We start from the raw sequence: 20,262 nt of genomic DNA, 5'->3' as shown, positions 1-20,262 counted from the left end.
TGGATGTCTTGGGATTGTTTTAATGAGACAGTGACACCAGCGCTACATTTCAAAGCACTGATACTGTCACCGTTTGTCAGCGTCCTCGAACATTCCCCATCTGTCTCAATGCTGGCAGACCTTACAATTTATTTTTCCAGCCCTTTTTTTCCTCCTCTCACTCTCTGCTCCCCTGAATGCACTATTTCATCTGAGTTAGGATGTCTATTTGTTTTGCTCCCATTTTCTCCTCTGAGTAAATTTACTTTCTCGAGTCGTATATCTCCCTGATCCTGCCTGCAAACAATATTTCTCAGGTTTTATCGCCCCAGTCTTTTCGGCAGAATCAAACCTGACAAGTTTGTTACACTTGCAGCATCAACAGTATCTACCATAGAGATAAACTATCATCTCAAAGAAGTTTTCTCGCTGTGTGTGTGTTTTTTTTTTCCTCTTCTTCTTGGTTTTGACAGCTAGATGAAGTATTGCAGGTGCTAGGTTTGTTATCTGAAGATGAATTATTAAAACATGCATTTTCAGGAGGAAGAAGGGAAAAAAAAAACACTAATCTGGGGACAACAGGCGTAAGCAAGCCTTGGAGTAATTCTTCACGGCTGTTCTTCTGTCACACTTCACCGACAGCAGCCTAATGGTTAATCATCAAGGGCTCTGAAAAACAAAATTGCACTTTTAGTTTTAAGGTGACCCAGAAACCGTCTTAAAATCATGACTCTGCTTTATCACCGCTGGGCCTTTGAGCAAAGGTGCTTAACCCCATTTAACACCTCGACAATTGTCACTGTGATTAGTGTACCTGAAAACAACACTAAATTGAAAAAAGGATAAAAAACTACTGATGGTAAGAAAATAAGATCAATTCAAAGTTAACACACCTTACCTCAAACTAAAGGAATTCTATTAGACTTGTTTCACTTCAATAAGCAGAACAAGCCCTTTTCACCTGGGCTGTTTTATAGCTGCTGTTTCACATGATCAGTCGCTGGCTCTCGTGTGGATCCGTGCAGATCTGTTGCTCAAATTCACAAGGTAAGAGTCAAAAGTCAAAATTCAGCCCATCACAGTCACAGGTCCTAGGACACCCGGCTGGTCATTGCCCATAGACAGTGGTTCTGGCTTCATTGGTCTCTTCTGCTCACCAAGGCTGAATTGATTTTATTAAACACACTGTAATATTGTGAAATATTATTACAGTTTAAAAGATTTCACTGATGGTAAATCTGAATTTTCAGCATCATTACTCCAGTCTTCCTTCAGAAACCATTGTAATAAGCTGATTTGCTTCTCTGGAAACATTTCTTACTGATATCAATGTCAATATTTTTGTGGAAGCCGTTAAACATATTTTTGTTTTTTTCAGGATTCTTGGAATAGAAACTTCTAAAGAAGAGCATTTATTAGAAATAGGAGAAGTCTGTACGTCTTTACTGTGACGTTTGATCAATTTAATAATTCGATGCTGAATAAAAGTATCGATTTCTTTAAAAAGAAAAATCTTCCTGACCACTAACTTTAAATGGTAGTGTTTGGCCCATAAATCTCTGTCTATAGATGACATATATAAGGACTTTTGTTAGTTTTGTCCTTATTTGATTCTTATTAAATAGTATTTATTTAAAATACTTAAAGGGATACTCCACTCCAAGATTAAAATTTTGTCATTATTAGTTTACTTCCATGTCATTCCAAACCCGTAAAACCTTTGTTCGTCTTCAGAACACAATTTAAGATATTTTGGATGAAAACCAAGAGGATTTTTCTGTCCCATAGACTGCCAAGTAAGTAACTTACACTGTCTAGTAGGCCTGGGCGAAAAATCGATTGAATGAATTAATGTGAATTTTTTTGTAACAGGCGATTTAAAAAATAAGTAAATCGAGTTTTGTATAATGGCGCATTTTTGGCTTCCCGGAGCTTCCATAGCATTAGTTTCACATGGCAGTATGGCAAGCGACAACAACAACATCATAGCACACACGTAACAGCAAGCGACAACATGGCTACCGGTGAGAGTTGGAAGTTTGTTCACAAAGAAATGAATAAAATTATCTGTTGTTTGGAACGTATGGGTTTGCTGCGACAGACGTGGAGCAAGAGACCCCACGCTGCAACATTTGCCTAAAGCCCATCGCAGTCAAAGGCAGAAGCACCACAAATCTATTCTTTCACCTCATTCATTAAACTTTATTTGGAACTTTCCTTTATTGCACAATGCACATTTATGACTGAAATGTGCTTTAATATCACTATAAGTAAGAATTGCATGTTCTCTGTTCAATATCAGTCTTTAAATTCAAGATATTGAATGAAGTAAACTTGCAATAGTTCCATTTTAGAACAATCAGAAATACTTCAGTATAACTTAGTTGGACTTCAGCACTACTTCCACACAAAGTGTATTAAGCACAAAATGAGTTGTTCCATTTTAGCAGACATTACTCATTTCATATACCAATAGTACAATTGCAAAGTATTTTTATTAAGCACATAAATATGTCATTGTATTTGTAGTATACTTTTTTTTTCTCTAGGGTATAAAGATATCTGTTTTTATACTGAGCCTACTAAGAGGACATTGTGATGAGAAAATACAGTAATATGAGATGGGAGGAATAAAGTTTATTCCTTCTCTTGCAGATGTATTGTGTTTCCATTTGCTCAAAATCACAGAAATATAGTTTTTCTTCCCATCCTGTATGTTTTCCATCTCAAAAGTTTTGCAAGTGAATGCAAAGTTTCTCAGGGAAATTCGGTAATTTTGCAAGATAAATCATTTATTTTTTCCATCATCAGTCCCCTTACGGGTCATACTGTATCACTAAAATAATAATAATAATAATCTGTGATATGATTTTGTTTACTGAGAACTAGAGCTGTAGTCAAGTCCGGCTTTGTCGAGTCCAAGTCAAGTCCAAGTCCAGGACTAGTCGAGACCGAGTCAAGACCGAGTCCAAAGAGGTTCGAGTCCAAGTCAAGTCCAAGTCCAAAAGTTTCGAGTCCAAGTCCAAGACCGAGTCCAAAAGAATGAAAAAAGGGTCCTCTTCAAGACCACATACTTAACTACTGATAATGTTTGTGATGCGAGAGAAAGCATATCTCCTATTCTAAGAAAATAATTTTACATTATTATTTGTAATGATCAAAAAGCATGTGCAAAGTAACAACTCTGTAGGACAGGGGTCTCCAAACTACATTCTGGATGGCCAATGTCCTGAAAAGTTTAGCTCCAACTGGCCTTAAAACACCTGGAAGATTAGTGTGTCTAGTAAGAGCTTGATTAGGTTCAAGTGTGTATAATTAGGGTTAAAGCTAACAAGGGCGTTAAACAAGATCCTGGGCCCTATGCATAGGCAGTCCTGATGGGCCCCCATGGCCCCCACCCATGAAAATATCCAGGTAAAAAATATATATTTCAGATTCATACTTTTCAAGGGCCCTCTCTTCCTTTGGGGCCTTGCTAATGAGTACTGGTTTTACCCCCAGTCCGACCCTGGGAGCTAAACTTGGATAAACAAACAAAGTTTGGAACTGTAAGGTCAAATAATTTTTATGTACTTTATTTTTTGTTGACATTATATCTGTGGTCAAAAATGTATATGACTATGCCTAATTGGCACAGTGCACAGACACACGCAAAGCTCGGGATATGACAAATGCGCGCAGCAAGGCTAGAATGGATACGTTTGGCTCTACTGGGCATGCGCACATAAATACAGCGAAATTGTTGTCATACTGTGCTTGTGCTTGCATAGACTAGTCGAGCTCTGTCGGAAACAATCAACTACTCCAGCATGCATTAACCATAGTGTTTGCAAGTACGACGTGAATTTTAGAATTACAATATTGCGTGGAGCTGTTACTATATGACCTTATCTATGTTACATGTAAAAATAAAATATGTAATGTAATAATTAGGGTTGTGCCTGAGTGAAAAGAGAGCAAATCAAACACCGCATTGTTGTCGCCTCTCTGTTTATCTCTGAGAAATCAGAGCGTTGCAAGAGTAATTTTACCTATAATAATACATCATAGCTACACGTTTTATTATTTGTATATATTTAAAAGGCAAATATTGAAAGCTTAGGCTACCATATGATACGAATGAATGGAATAAGCACAGCGCGCTCACCGATCAAACAGCAGCGCTGCGCGTCTCAGTCTCTCAAAAACCAAATCAGTTCTCTCTCAAGAGTAGGCTAATAATCAGCTTCGATACAGATACATTGTCTACTTGTCCTACATGTTTGCATATTTACCTTTTGCTGGTTTGCGCGGCACACACATCTGTTTAGTGAAGTCGACTATACATTATAGACTCGCTCAAAGTGTTCTGCGTAATGAGAATGTGTGCATTGAATGGATTCAGTCGTGTTCAAATGATCACTAAACGTTTGTCATGACATCTCTCTGCTTGCATGATAAATATTATTTTAGAAATTAATAATTATTTCAGTATTATCAGTTTAATCAGTCTTATCAAGTAACTGTACGATGTTGTATCCGAATGCAGATAGGAAAAATTTTGTGATTGTTACAGATACAAATACTGGCTGTTACATGAAAATGTAAATATGTAATGTCATATATAAAGTTTTTAAAATTTACATATGTTATTGTTGCATAAGGCTATACATTAATACGCATTTATTGATAAAAAAAAGGCTATCTAGGTGTAGACGTAAATAAAACACAATCTAACAGGTAGAAAATTAAATTAGAAACATCTAAACTTTTCAGGTCGCAGTAAGTGCACCACTGGTCATGCACATCCCTTTCCCGGTACAATACTGAAAGCTAAGGCAAGATGGAGAAACAGATGATCATAGTTGTACAAGGATAGCCATTTTTTAAATGAATCTATTAGCAGAGCTACTGCAAGTGATTTTAAGTGCTGGAATTCCATTTATTCTTTGCTGAAACTTCTGCGTCATCATGGAGAGCAGGTCATGGTTGCCCAGCAACAGCAGACGCCACTGGAGCGCAAACGCAGATTACAGAGTGCTTTGGAAATAAGGAGAGCGGCGCGCCTAGCGTTTTCCACACGTTTTCAGTCGCGACATCATGCAAATGTGGATTTGTTTTGAAGGAGAAATTTTTATTTTATTTTTTTGCTGGACTCGGTCGAGACCAACTAGAAGACTTGGCGAGTCCAATGGCCAAGTCCGAGACAAGTCCGAGTGCAAATTCAACGAGTCCGAGACAAGTCCGAGACGACAGAAAAATGTCTCGAGTCCGGACTCGAGTCCAAGACCGGACTCGAGTACTACAGCCCTACTGAGAACACATCCAGTCAAAGTGGTATTATAAACTACTTCACGTCTTTCAGTTCAGCATTTTATCATATTCACATTATTATATTAACAAAAACTTAAAAAAGAAAGAAAGAAATATTCAAAAAAGCACTGAGGTGACTTTGGTTTCATATAAAACCAAGAACTTTCCTCAGCTTTATAGCCTGCTTCAGTTATGGAGACTGCAGGTAAATTATGTTTTTCATCTCTTCAAGGTTGATCAGGAAATGTGCTTGTCAGGCATGAGGAAAGTTTAGCGTGTTTTTGTCAACACATTCCCTGGTGACATTTACACTGCATATCAGATTAAAACATTTTGAACATATTATGATAAGAACGCATGACTTCAAACACTCCTGCTCTGAAAACTAGATATTATCTCTAGGTCAAACTGATTTACAATTGTTTGAAGCAGCATGTTTTTTTGTTTATGCATTTTATGACTGACATCAGTGTGACAGCTTCAGTTAGTGTGTAAAAAACTAGTTGTAGAGTTTAAAAATCCAATTCTTGAAAAAAGAAGAGACTTTTTGATTCTGTGTGCAGTTTCACAGCTGTACGCTACTGCAGTAAATGACATGCAAAGCCTCAGATCACAGAGATCCCTGCATTTCATATTATCAACTTGTGTTGTCTAAAAGAAACTGTGATACTCTAACCAGTAACTCTTAAAACATTTAGTGAGTTCTGAGTCAGAAATGTGACTTGATGGGTGCCAAAAATGAACTTGCGGTACACTGTTGAAAAGGTTTGGGTCAATATTTTTTTTTACAAATAATTTAATGCTTATAACCAGCAAGGATGCATTCACCTGATCAAAAGTGACAGTATATACATTTAGAATGTTTTCTGAAGGTTCATGTGACACTGAAGACTGGAATAATGATGCTGAAATTCAGCTTAACCATCACAGGAATAAATTACTATTATGACTAGAAATATCTTTTTTTTTTTTTTTTTTTTTTTTTTTAAGAGAGTAGAGGTTAATTTAAATTGTGCTGACATTTCTAATGTTTTACTGTACTTATTTAAAAAAAAAAATGTAATTAAATAAATGTAGCCTTGGTAAGCTTTTCAGTGTAACTTTTTTTCAAAAACATGAAATAATCTTACCAACCCCAAACTTCTGAATGGTAATGTGTGGGACTGACTCAATTTTCATACTGTAAAATAATAAAAATAAAATAATTAATGAATTAAAGTTGATATAAACGTATATTCTAAAAATGTTAAAAAGTTATTACATTATTAATTAGTTATCTTTATCTACATTATTCACTGCACTTATTTTTCCATGATTTTTTTTTTCACAAAGCTCTTTATTTACACTTATATAAATAGTCTACAAAAAATAACTGAAATGTATATAAAAAATTATGAAAGTAGTAATTTTTTTATTCAGTCTATTTTATTTTATTTTTATTATACTTTTTTATTGTTATTGTATTGTATTGTATTGTATTGTATTGTATTGTGAATCTGTTGTAATTTTATTATTCTACATTTCTGTTACTTAAACTTCTTTCTTGCTTGCCCCTTTATTATTTATTTCTGTTGTTATTCTTCTACTGCTGTAGACTGCCTAAGCCTTACAAAAAACATTTCACTGTACATTCTTGTATATAACAAATAAAAGTTGAAACTTTAACTTACTGAATGACTGATGTGCTTTATAGTTTTCTGAATTAATATGGAACTAACTAAAATTTCAACCTACTGTCAATCCACCCATGAATCCAACCCTTTCATTACTATTTGTACCTAAATGTGAAATAGATGGGAATATAGTACATACAAATATAAATAAAATAAGTTTAATTTTTAAGTGAATTCTTCTTCTTGGGTAGTGACGACTAACCTAACTAACGCTTATGAAGTCACTTCATGTTCTATGTTCTGAGCTTTAATAAATCACCATTAACCCAACTTTTCAGCCCAGAGGTTGGGTCATATTTCTGCTCTCGCTTGACGAATGTTCAAGGTCAGACCCTCTGGTCTGGTTGACATGATGGATACACATGTATCATTCTGCATGCCAATTAACATTGCGACATTTTCTCTCCAACATGAGATGTCCTTATGGCCGTTTGCAGGATGTGGCGTGAATTCTGGCAGGACTTCTTATACTGCGATGTATAAGAACCGACGGATGGCATGAAGCTTCAGCTATAAACGGCGACGTTCCCGCGTCATCATTGGAGGGGCGCTAATTAGATGCAGATGTTCAGCTTTCAGCATCCATCCATTGAGAAGGGTTTCATTACACACCAAATAAAGCTCCCCAAACCTCCCACATACTCACTTTCTGATGCGGTCAGACAGCATATGCTTTCCCATCAATAAACATTTCATAATTAACCTGAGTCTTTGTGTGTGTGAGAGAGTGTGTGTGTGTGTGTGTGTGTGTGTGTGTGTGTGTGCTTACTGCTCAGTTAGATTTATTTTACCATTAGAAACGAGGGCCATTGTCAGTATTATAAGGAGAACACTGTCTAGAAATTCACTTAACGGATCATTTGATCTTAGATTAATGTATAAAGTAGAATAAATGTGTGAATGTCATCACGGTGACATGCATTATAATGAAGATAATCTGTGACTCTCTTTATTCAGTCAAAAACATTAATTTGACAGATTAATTTGAATAATTTGCCACTTATGCTTTGTTTTGAGCAAGACGTGACAACAAGTGAAATCTAAAGTTTGTAATTCTCTCGGTATTTGCTGAAATTTGGCCTCGACGCTCTCCTTTTGATTTCCCCCAGGCTCTTCAACAGCGAGGCGCAGTTTTCCTTGAGAAATCATTTCGCTCTGGTTTATGGGATCAAAACAGAATATATAATTTGAATAACGTCCAAAAAAAAAGTAGCTCGTGAGACCAAACAAAAATACTATACTGCCCTCTGCTGCTGCACAAGAGCTACATTAAGTGTGCGGTCATTCTTATGGGAAAGACTTTTGCATGTTATAATATCTGGAAGCAATGCTAGTTCAAATTATTATTAAACATGATTTCCTAAATAGTAAGAGTAATTTATAACTGATATCAATGTTGACTAGTAGGCTTATTATTTCTTTATTATCCAGGCATGTCTGTCAGTTTAACATGGACTGTAATTTCAAACAAATGCTTTCATATTGTGAAATATTATAGGTTTTCTATTTGAATATATTTTAAAATGTAATCTATTCCTGCAAATTGTCGCAAATTGTCACCATCATTGCTCCAGTCTTCGATCTCTTTTGTTTGAAACCATGATGCTGTTTGGGCATAAATGAAACGTTCAAAATAATCTTTTTTAACATTTTAATCAATTTCATACATACTTGATGAACAAAAGTATTGATTTAAAAGCATTCTTTCTTTAAAAAACAAACAAATACAACCAGATTCAACCATTCTGACCATCCGAAGAAAGGCCATCTCAAGTGTTTCTCGATTTTCTTTCTTTAGTCTCTGACTGGGCACAAACTGTCTCCCCCAAAAAAAGAAAGCCTTAGAGCAGGTGTTTGAAATGACAGGCTCAGTCTTCACACCACCATACTTCAACACCAAATGGTGCCTAAGTAAGCCAGTATCATTTTAAAGAACAGCACTCACGCGTCATGCTTCAGTCTATTTCTACTTTATCATCTATTAATCATGTTTTATGCATGTTTTATAACTTCGAAAGCTCATTTTTATAGAGCTGGGCTATAATATAATTGGCTATAATCACACATGATCACTGATACACTAACTGACCGCCAGGCCACAGCTGCAACACAAACACAGACTGTATTGTGGCTGCATTCCTAGATTGTAAACTAAATGAATAATCAGTGGACAGTGCTCCAAAGTCTCTCAGGCAGCTGGGGCTCCATCCTGCCCATCATCTCACTGCGTGTGAAGCACAACGTAAAAAGACACACGGCACTGCAATGAGTCACATCTCACGCCAGCACTTTCAGAGATACGGCTGGCATCCAGCCTGCCTCCCCCCTTCCCCAAACCACACACTATTCTGGGCCGTGATTAAGCCTCACACCTCCATCCACGGGGAAGTGTGGGCAATGTGGGACATGATCATCCTGAACCTACTATGTGGGCATAGACATGAGAAACGGAAGCAGGTGAAACAGAAAGAGAGGGGAAAAGAGCAACCTTATGAATCACACCATGTTACTCAAGTTTGTTGTTATGTTGGCTCTGGTTTGGTTTGCATATGATCTCTACTACTTTCTAAATGGCTGTTGAAACATAAGGACCCTCCCAAAGTTTCATAAGGTGGTGTGATCCTGAAGTTTTGGGGTAAATCAAGAGCTGTACTTTAACTTGAGTATTATATTGTAAACTTTCAAGAAATGAACTGCTGGGTTCATAACTTGCCTCATGTTTGAGGCCACAGACAGTTCAACACCATAAACACTGGAACACAATAAGCAATCACAGATCACATGCATTTACTCTCTTCCTGATGTAATCATAAATCGTGTGAATTATTCTTAAGATAAAATACCTTAATACTTGGTGTGCCTCTTTGCCTTTACCTGTTTCTATTAAGGATCTTAAGGACAGACCACCCAAAAAAATAAGATTCTTTTATAATTTTCTCACTCTTAATTCCAAACCTGTATGAAGATATTTTGAAGAATGTTGGTAATTAAACCGTTTCAATTCAAATTGACTTCCATGAAATGGCCAAAAGGGAAAAAGAAAATAAATTACTACAGAAGTCAGTTGGAACACTGTTAGGCTTCTTCAAAATATTAGTTTCTGTGTTCCACAGAAGAAAGGTGGACATACAGGTTTGGAAAGACAAGGGTGAGTAAATTACGACAGAATTTTCACTTTTGGGTGCACTATCCTAACTCTCAGAGGGATAAATTATCAAATGACAAAATCAATCTCTGGGACAGTACCCTTTTGAAAGGTATATCTTTTATTTACCCCTGAAGTGAAATATACCTAAAAGTATGTATTTGTACCTAATGTGTACAAAGTTCATAAATGTTTCATGTTATTAAGATTTGAAAAGGTTCCACAGCAGTACCTTTTGTATCATTGACATGATCGAAATTATTTTTTAACAGCAATTTGCTAATTACTTCATAATGATTTTTATGAATAATATGTTGACCTTATAATATAAAAGTCCATTAACACGCATTAACTACCCAAATACAGTATGTAGCCTACAGTAATTGCATTTTGCTAAAATAAGCCTATTTTGACTATTCATGTGTGCACTCTTCTATACTGTGCAGTTTCATGTTATTATTTTATTATGATTCTGAACTGCAACAACCATGTGGAAGCACACAAGAGTGATGTTTTTTTAAGAATTCGGTTTCAACAAACAGCTTGAATGTAGTTTTGTGAATGTTTTGCTTCCAGCTGTATCAGTTCCTCCAGAAATGTTCCTGTTATTATATTAAGATATGTTCATGTTATGATCACTGCACGTTGGGCATGAACTGACTTTGAAAGCACACCAGATGGCAGTGTTACACAAAAATGTATTATTGTTATTATTCATACTTATCTTAGTTCATTATTTTAGTTTTCGTTATGTAATTTTGACTGTTCATTATAAGAGCCCAATTGGACTGGTGACAGACATTCAGAAGTAGGATAAGGGTTCACATGAGGGTCTGTGACTGATATTTAAGAATCTCTCAGCAGCACACCAATGACATTATAAAACTACTTCACTCCAGAACATCTTTCTATAATATATTTTAATATAATAGCCTACTTCTATAAAAATCAGCATTAAGAAATGTTCAGCACATAGATTTAACATGATTTGACTAAATTACATAAGTGTGAGCATCAGAGAGAGAGAGAGAGAAAATATCTCCTTAGTAGAGTATTTACTTAGTATTTACGTCTCTGGGCATTATGTGCATTGCTGCGCAGACTGTTGTTTACGTTTATCTTTCAGATTAAGATTTTATGTTAATAACTATATTACTTTGTTTCCTTTCAACTTCGTGATTGCGTTGAACGTTGCTGTGGTGTCAGATGACTTCGGAAGTGTTGTGTTGTGAAGGGTTAACACAACTTCATTACATCACCGGCTAAGCACAATAAGAGCGGCCATCTTTACCAGCAGCAACAACTGCTACTCCAGTAAAGAAAGAAAATAAATGCCCTGTCGCAATTCTGTTGTATTCTACATGTGTCATCAAAGGAAACACGTTTAAATTGGGAGCCAAACAAGCGGTAAGGTATTTATAAAGTTTTATTTGTGTATCTATAACATGTAATGTCGCACGCATGATGGAGTGAATGACACTCCAGTCATTATGATACGCTGCAAGTGACACTTTAGATATAAAATACCTGCGCGATAATTCAGAACAATGAGTTACAAACTGAACTCTCTTATCTAACTGAAGGACGGATTATTTCCCTGATATTCTCAGAACAGTGTCTAACTTTCAGACCTTTTTATAGTCATTTTAGGGAATATTTATAAAGCACTATTACATTCATAATAGTGGCGTCAGTTCACGGTTATAGAAAGTTCAGATGACGTCATCCCGTCTTATTACTGTTTGTTTGTGTGTGGGTGTGTGTGTGTGTGTGTGTATGTGTGTGTATGTATGTGTGTATATATGTATATGTATGTATATATATATATATATATATATATATATATATATATATATATATATATATATATATATATATATATATGTATATATATATATATATATATATATGTATATATATATATGTATATATATATATGTATATATATATATATATATATATATATATATATATATATATCCAAAATACGTTTTTTTTAATTACGTATGTGTGCTGTGCATAATTATTATGTACATATAAATCCACACACACACATGCATGTATATCAGACATGTATATGTTATGTTTATATATAAAATGTATACATTTATAATATACATTTTATGAATCTAAACATAGACATGTAAATGTAAATATTTTCTAAATATATACTGTATGTGTGTCTGTGTATGTGTGTCTGTGTACACACACACACACACATACATACATGCATACATACATACACACAGAACATGCATATTTTATACAAACAAAAACTTTATATATTAATCGCAAACAAAAAAGTTTTTGTTTGTCTAAAATATATGTTCTGTGTGTGTGTGTGTGTGTGTGTGTGTGTGTGTATGTTTGTGTGTACTTAAATTACATTTTGATTGCTTACATGCATGTATCATACACTGGTTTAATTCAAGAATAAAACACAAATAATTTGTAAGGACTGTAAATTGAAATAGCTCATTTAAGATAAATGCATTCGCAGAATTAATAAATTGTGTGCATCACTCCAATTCAACAGGTGTGAGGTCACAGAGTGCGTTTTGAGTCGAGTATTTGTTACATAAACAAGTGAAACAGTCTTGAGAGTTCATTAAAATGTTGTTAAGTATGCCATGCACACACTCTAGGCATTATGGGTGCGTATGTGAGGCATCGACCTTTAGCTTCAGGTGTGGTGCCTAAAACACTCCCAGTGTTTACTGCCACAGGCCTGACCAATTACTCCCGACTGCTGGTTGAAAATCATTAATTAGCACAGCTTTATGCCTAAATATGGTATGGACAGCAGACCACCTTTTCTTGCAATATTGAATAAATTAATATTCACTAAATTCAGTTTAATAGATTGCCATTTTGAGCTACGTTACATTGTACACTTACAGTAATACTGTTATTGTGTTTCTGTCTAGTTGCCGTCATTGTAGTCAAGAAGGGCATGACAGCCACCCAGGACTGGACGAACCAGATTGTTATTATTGATATTTATTTAAGCTTGTCATATTAATGGAAATATGTCAGGCAAACCAGACGGAGTTGTCGAAATAGTGAATGTGTGTTATGTTTTAAGAATAATATTTGCAAGCAGCTCTTAAATGGCACAGCCATGTGTTTTTAATTGTTTATCCATGCCAGTTAGCCTGCATAGCATCAAATGCATCAAACTTATTTTCACGGCTTCTCGGCTCACATTCTTGTTTTTAATCTCTAGTGATCAAATATTATTCTCTGAGCTACATAGTCTTTCCTCGCCTAAATATAGCTCATGCTGTGGACGTTGACTTGAAAAATAAAGCATTCTTTATTGATGACAGGCTGGATCTTACCCACCGCAGGTGTCAGTTCGCCACAGCATACTTCACATACATGTGTCCTTCGTCAAACAGCGTGTGCAGAATAGATGAATGGTGAGGACTGTTCTCTGCCTGTGAATCAATTTAAAGGTATTATTTTACTTTGTGTAAAACAGCAGGCAGTGTTTTGATACTACCTTCCATCATCTGGTCAATGTCCACATGTCTACAGTTCAGACAGGACCTTTAGACTACAGCTGGACTTGAAAGCATGTAAGCATGATGTGTCCCTGGTGGTCTGGATATTGTTTTCTTAGTCTGCTGCGTCGCCTGTTTGACTTAAAGTTTGCGGCCTCAAGCTTGTTATCATTACCGGTTATCATCGGGTAAATGTTATTTTGTGCATTAGAACTGTAGTTTGGAAAGTTAAAGTTCACAAATAAGAATGAGATCATTGCAGAAGTAGATATCACTGTTCTGTTTAACTAAACATGTTACTGGCTTTTTTTAGTTCGTATTTCAAATGGATGCCCCCCCGATCACATGACACAATAACATTCCACTGCGATGTCATGTGATGCGACCTCACAGGCTTTGATGCTGATGAACCAGATTCATATCCAAGCTCAGGTGTCCTTAGATCAAACGCCGTCGACGTAATTAGTACGTGTGCACTGCCAACCAAAATTTAAGCTTCTCATATGGTCACCGAACTTGTGTGGGATGCGTTCTGATAAGATTGCGCAAAATGACTTGTTGGGTTGCGCCTGTTTTCCTCGTATATCTGTTCTCTTTGAACCATCTCCTTTAATATAATACTGAATGGGAACATTTAGTAGTCGGCATGTATTGTTAAGAAATATCATATTTTGTCTGCCAAATCAAAGTCATTTGGTGCAACTCAATGCACAAACATGGCAGGGGTGGGGGTGACGTTAAACAGGAAATGGCATCATAATAGTTCCCTCTAGATTCAATGTCTAAGACAAGAAGTCTCTTAAATTATCTGATGATTTTATTGCATGACAAGGTTCAGGTTAGAAAATGTTATGTGGTGTGACTCCCCAACAAATAATGATATATGATTATTATTTTATTTTCTCTTATTTAGAGCACTAGGTAATCCGAAAATGAAATGAAAATGTACTTGCCCTCAGGCCATCCAAGATGCAGATGAGTTTGGAAACATTTGGCATTACGTCACTTGCTCACCAATGGATCCTCTTGAGTCCAAACAGCTGAGAAAAACACAATAATCCACATGTAATCCACATGACTAGAGTCCATCAATTAATACGGCGTGAAATGAAAAGATGCATGTTTGTAGGAAACAAATCTGCCATTGAGGCGTTTTTAATTTCAAGCCACTGTTAATGAAGTAATGTTAATTTCTCCAAATCAGTTCTAATGAAGAAACAAACTCATCCACATCTTGGATGGTCTGAGGGTGAGTCAATTTTAGGCAGATTTTAATTTTTGGGTGAACTATTCCTTTAAAAAATATTTTTTTGAAAATAAAGGGCCCTATCATACACCCAGTGCAATGCGACACAAGGCACAGCACAAGTGTGTTTGCTAGTTTCAGTCCGGCACCTTTAGCATTTTCCCGTCCAGCGCCACGTCGTTTAATTAGCAAATGCATTTGCGCCCATTTGTGCGCCCATGGGTGTGCTGGTCTAAAAACGTGTGTGTTCAGGCGCATTGCTATTTTAAGGAGCTGAAAACAAATTGTGCCATAGACCAACTCAATCCTGGTCTAAAGTCAATGGCGCAATATTTTTTAGTTATTTAAAGAGCGTGTTGGTAAAAAATGCGCCTCTGGGTGGGTCCAGTGCGCATTGACTTATTACACAGGGATACAGGGATGTGCATCACACAAACATGCCAAATATTAAAAACAAAAGGATTACAGTGTAAAAGAATATTATTGTGTAGGCTACATTAATATAAAAATGTAATGATGGATAGTCATTGCGTGTATTAGAATTATTTGCAATTCAGCCTATTACTACTTATAATGATGAATGAAATTGGCTAATTCATTGAACAATCATGCCAATACACACATATATATATTTACTGACTTCTTCACCTCGGGAAGCTTGGGTGGATTCCTGCTTGTCCCGTAGATGATCTGCTCACGTGCTTTAACTTTGCACATGAGCAGATTGGTTTCTCAGCTTGAGAAGCATTCAGCTTTTCTGTCCACAAATTCCGCCATGTAAATAGTGATCCGCCATGGCGCTAGCGCATCTCGCTCTTAAAGGATTTTTCACCCAAAAACTAGTCAATTGTTTGTTCATTATCTGGCTCGGCTCGGTTTTCATCTTCAGTTCTCTCTTCACAGCAGTTCAGTCAGTGTACTGTTTGAGTAAATGAATTACTCCGGGATATAGGTTTGTGTGAACTCAGAGGGAGTATCAGCCACATTAAAAAAAGTTAACGGCTTAAGTTATTTGTGGATTAATGCTTATTGGAGATGCGAACCATTTTAAATGATTCAGTTCGATTTGGTGAACTGGTTCAAGAAGGTCTGATTACATCGAGGGATTCGTTCGCAAACCAGAAATCACAAAACTACAGTGTTTTGAACTCTCTCTCACAACAGACACTGAAGAGAAGACAATGCTGAATAAAGTTGTAGTTTTTGCTATTTTTGGACCAAAATTTATTTTCGATGCTTCAAAAAATTCTAACTGACCCTCTGATGTCACATGGACTACTTTGATGATGTTTTTCTTACCTTTCTGGACATGGACAGTATACCGTACACACACTTTCAGTGGTGGGACAGAAAGCTCTCGGACTAAATCTAAAATATCTTAAACTGTGTTCCAAAGATAAATGGAGGTCTTATGGGTTTGGAACGACATGAGGGTGAGTCATTAATGACATAATTTTCATTTTTCGGTGAACTAACCCTTTAAAGGGAATAGGAGAGGACACTCTGATTGGTTTACTGAATGTTACGCCCATTACTCATTAAGAGAATATTATACATATCTGGTTACTTTATAGTTATACCGCATTACAGTCATGTAACTGTCTTGTTAAACATTTGTTGAAAATGTAAAATGTATTTATGTGAACAATATGAAAATTAAATATAAAAAGGTTTTCAAAACCACATGAATAGAGATAGGCACAATATTTTTCTCATTATATATCTTGAAAACTCTATTTTGTCGTTGACCCAGCTGTTATTGTTCCAGGGTTTTTTTTTTTTTTTGGAGTAACTGTGCTGATGTGCTGAGTGCTGATGTCTGGTGTTGATATGTTTGTTTACCCAAAAAGAACACCATGAAACCACTTATTTCATCACTCTGGCCATTGTTCGAAATGATCAACAAGTTTATGTCATTGTTTGCCACATTGTTGCTTGATGAAAATGCTAAGCTACCATGAATCAGACTGCCAAACATCTGCTGTTCTGGAAAAGATGCATATTGTGCTAATGTAGTTTCACGGAAATCTAATAAAAACATACAGTAACTGCATGTCTTACTAATTGGGTTGAATCATATTATAAAAAATAGCAAGTAGATTCTGAAAAGTAACCGTATGGGGATGTAGGAACCAGAGAGTCAGCTTTTAAATTGCATTAAATCCTTGATAAGCATCGCTGTTAAGTAAATCTTCATCTTTTGGTGATTTGACTTTAAATTGTATCAAGTTAACCCCATCAAATGCAGAGTGGTTGACAGCAAGCCATTTTGATTTCTGGTTTATGGGCCAATGGCGTGAGGGGAAGTAGGAGGGGAAAGGCCATGTGCGCTGTGCTCAGAAACAACCCCTTGGGAATTATCTGGCTTTCTGGGAAAGTTAAAAATGTGGGATAATTTTTGGGAATGGTAAAGGAATTTTCCCCCTTCTTTTTCCTTTCCTCACTTGAGTGGCTCTCGCAGTGTTTTCTTTGTGCTGAATCCTGATGCCTGCGTTCTCCCTGCACACATGGAAAAGCGTTGGAGGGGTTTCTTTTTTATTTCTGTTGCTTATTCTGGCTGGTCTCACAGCTATATTTAGCAGCACAGCTGACCCCCTACAGTTTACTGTGGGTGAGTCATTCAGTGTTTGTGTGAAGAGAACTTCTCATTGTTTAGTAGTAATGCGGTAATACGGCCATAATGTGTCCCGCCAAACGCCACTTTGATTGGTGTTTGGACTTTACAGACCAACTGTTAACTTTTTTTAATAAACAAAATTGAGAAACACACCTAGGATTTTTTCCATTCAACATAGCAATCTCTGTTAAGAGACTTCAGGCTGGAATACACTACACAATTTTTGCCCTGATTTGAGTAGACTCTAGTTCCCAAAAGCCAGAAGCAGTGTAAGGATTTTGGCCGGTCGGCACTGATGGATTACACAAGAAATTATGTAGTTTATGATGGACTTATATATATATATATATGCTTTGATTTTATCCAGAGATAATCTATTAGAGAATATTTTGAGCCTGTTTGAGGACATGCATTGTTTTCATTTGCAACAAGGCGCAGGGTTCTGTGGGGCGTTGTTATGTTCTGAACAACTTGAATATCTAGTTTGTGATACTCCGCTGTTTAGTGTGTTATGTTTTTCTCTAAAAACATTTACATATGTTGTTGAGTCTATGATGCCTAGGGCTAGATTTATCAACAACTTGCACCAGCGCAAACCTTCTTTTGGCATTAAAAACTTGTGACAGGATTTACGAAAAACATCAAGTGAACAATTGGCAATAAAAAAAGCACGGACATAGTTATTTTTGTGGCTGCATATGCATTTGTTGGAGTTTCCCTTTCAGACGCTAAATTTATGGTAAAAGAATATTTAAAGGTGCAGTGTGTAATAATTAGGAGGATCTATTGACAGAAATGCAGTATAATATACACACATTTTCAGAGGTGTATGAAGATCTTTCATAATGGACCATTATGTTTTATTGACTTAGAATGAGCAATTTCTGTCTACATACACTGCAGGTCCCCTTACATAGAAGTTGCTATTTCCCATCGCCATGTTTCTACAGTAGCCCTATATGGACATACTGCTCTACAGAGCGCATTTCGTCAGTATTTTGTTCTTGCGAATAAAATACTGAAACCATAATGAACAAGTAACAACAATATTCACAGTAACATATTGGTTTACTAAATAATAATATATATATATATATATATATATATATATATATATATATATATATATATATATATATATATATATATATATATATATATATATATATATATATATATATATATATTATAAGTATAATTCCTTAATTTACCCATGTAAAGAATCCAATATCTTTTTCCTGTGTCTGCCTCCGTAGCTTCTCGATGTGTAATTAGCAATTTTGATTAAAATAAATTGTGCACTCTAATTATGCACTTGGTTCGTAATTTTCTGGTATTTGCATAATTATTTAGGGCCTTATGATTTCTGCGATGCGGAAAACACGGACGGAATCGTGGAATCCAGTCATAAAAACCTTATTTACCGTATAATGCAGAATGTCATGGAATTTGCAAATTTTGGGTTGATTCATCAATGGTAGGTCGGTGCACTTAAATCAAAATGCGATATAGACTTGTCTCTTTATGAGCATTTTACCATTTTCTTTAGAATAAAACAATCAACAAATCTCATGCAAAGTCATACAAGGTCTTCACAGCAACCCGTCAAACAAAAGAATTGGTTTAACTTGAAGAAACTGTGACAGAAATATTACTTAATGTAATGATAGTGCTACTACTAATAATACAATTATTATATTTAGTAAAATATTACTTTTAAAGGAATATTCACCAGAAATGTATATTTACCAGAATTTATTTCACAGAAAAATTTAAAAAATGTAGTTTGAATCTTTTCAGAAAAAATAAATAATAATAATAAATTACACTATATACACATATATATATATATATATATATATATATATATATATATATATACAATCAATTAATTAGAGATGCTTTTGGTATTGATATTTAATGAAATCCAGAAAATTCATGGAAAACTAAATTTGGTTAAACTAAGGTTGAATTTGAGAGAGGAAAGAAAACATTTCATAGGGCCAAAAATGGTAATTATTTTTGGAAAAAATAAATAAACAGCTGTTTAATATGGTAAGATTCATGATTTCAATTAATTAAACATGCTTTTTGATGTTAAAAATATATTTAACCTTTAACCTGTTAATTGTCACCCCGTCCCGTATACGGGACGCCTACGTTGACTATACTATATTACAATCAAATCTAATCTAATCTTGACAAACTATATATCGTTGGAAAGGTCTAAGACTCCCAAATATATATTTTACCAAATTTTTTTGTAAAAAATTATGTAGGAAAAGTAATAGATTTATTTATGACAAGAGTACACCCTCAGAAATCTACATTACAAAAGGAGCTATGACCTTTGTTTAAAAAAAAAAACTTCCTCGTTGTCTTTTTCTCTATCACATTTTAGAAATCATCAGAAGCTATATATCACTTGAAAACATAAAATCTCAAAATTCATCCTTCAAAACCAATTTTAAAATCAGACATTGCATTACCATGTAAATGGTACATCAAAATCATGTTACAAAATTTTTCAGTCATGAATTATAAAAATTTTGGTTCATGTCTATCTTCAAAAACGTGAGTGACAGTTAACAGGTTAAAAAGAGATTCTAGAAAAAAAAAGGAATTTGGAAAAAAGATTAAATGGATTTCATAGGGCCTTAATTTGTGCTCTTTTTGGTAGATTGCATTGGTCATTATGGAAATTAGTTGCATTTGTGTCCTATAATTTGCACATTTTCAGTAGATCTCCAACAACTCTTCACTCCCATTGGCAATCCCATTTTTTCCAGCTTTCATTGCGAAAT

At 35.3% G+C, this 20,262-nt stretch overlaps 1 protein-coding gene across 2 annotated transcripts in view; it reads left to right on the top strand.

Annotated features, from left to right (window-relative positions):
- The first annotated feature begins 11,341 nt into the window (after positions 1-11,341).
- LOC127952422 (myocardin-related transcription factor B-like) overlaps positions 11,342-20,262 on the top strand; it is a 36,395-nt gene continuing 27,474 nt past the window's right edge. The window contains exon 1 of one of the 2 annotated variants that reach the window (XM_052550848.1): positions 11,342-11,496. The gene's annotated coding sequence lies outside the window, so the exon portion shown is untranslated. The remainder of the gene's footprint in view (positions 11,497-20,262) is intronic. The other variant, XM_052550847.1, reaches the window with a different exon arrangement.

This window comes from Carassius gibelio, chromosome B3, assembly GCF_023724105.1.
Source record: "Carassius gibelio isolate Cgi1373 ecotype wild population from Czech Republic chromosome B3, carGib1.2-hapl.c, whole genome shotgun sequence".
In the NCBI taxonomy this organism is placed as follows: domain Eukaryota; kingdom Metazoa; phylum Chordata; class Actinopteri; order Cypriniformes; family Cyprinidae; genus Carassius; species Carassius gibelio.
The sequence above is the reverse complement of the archived record's forward strand: the minus strand, read 5'-3'. Positions and strand labels throughout refer to the sequence as shown.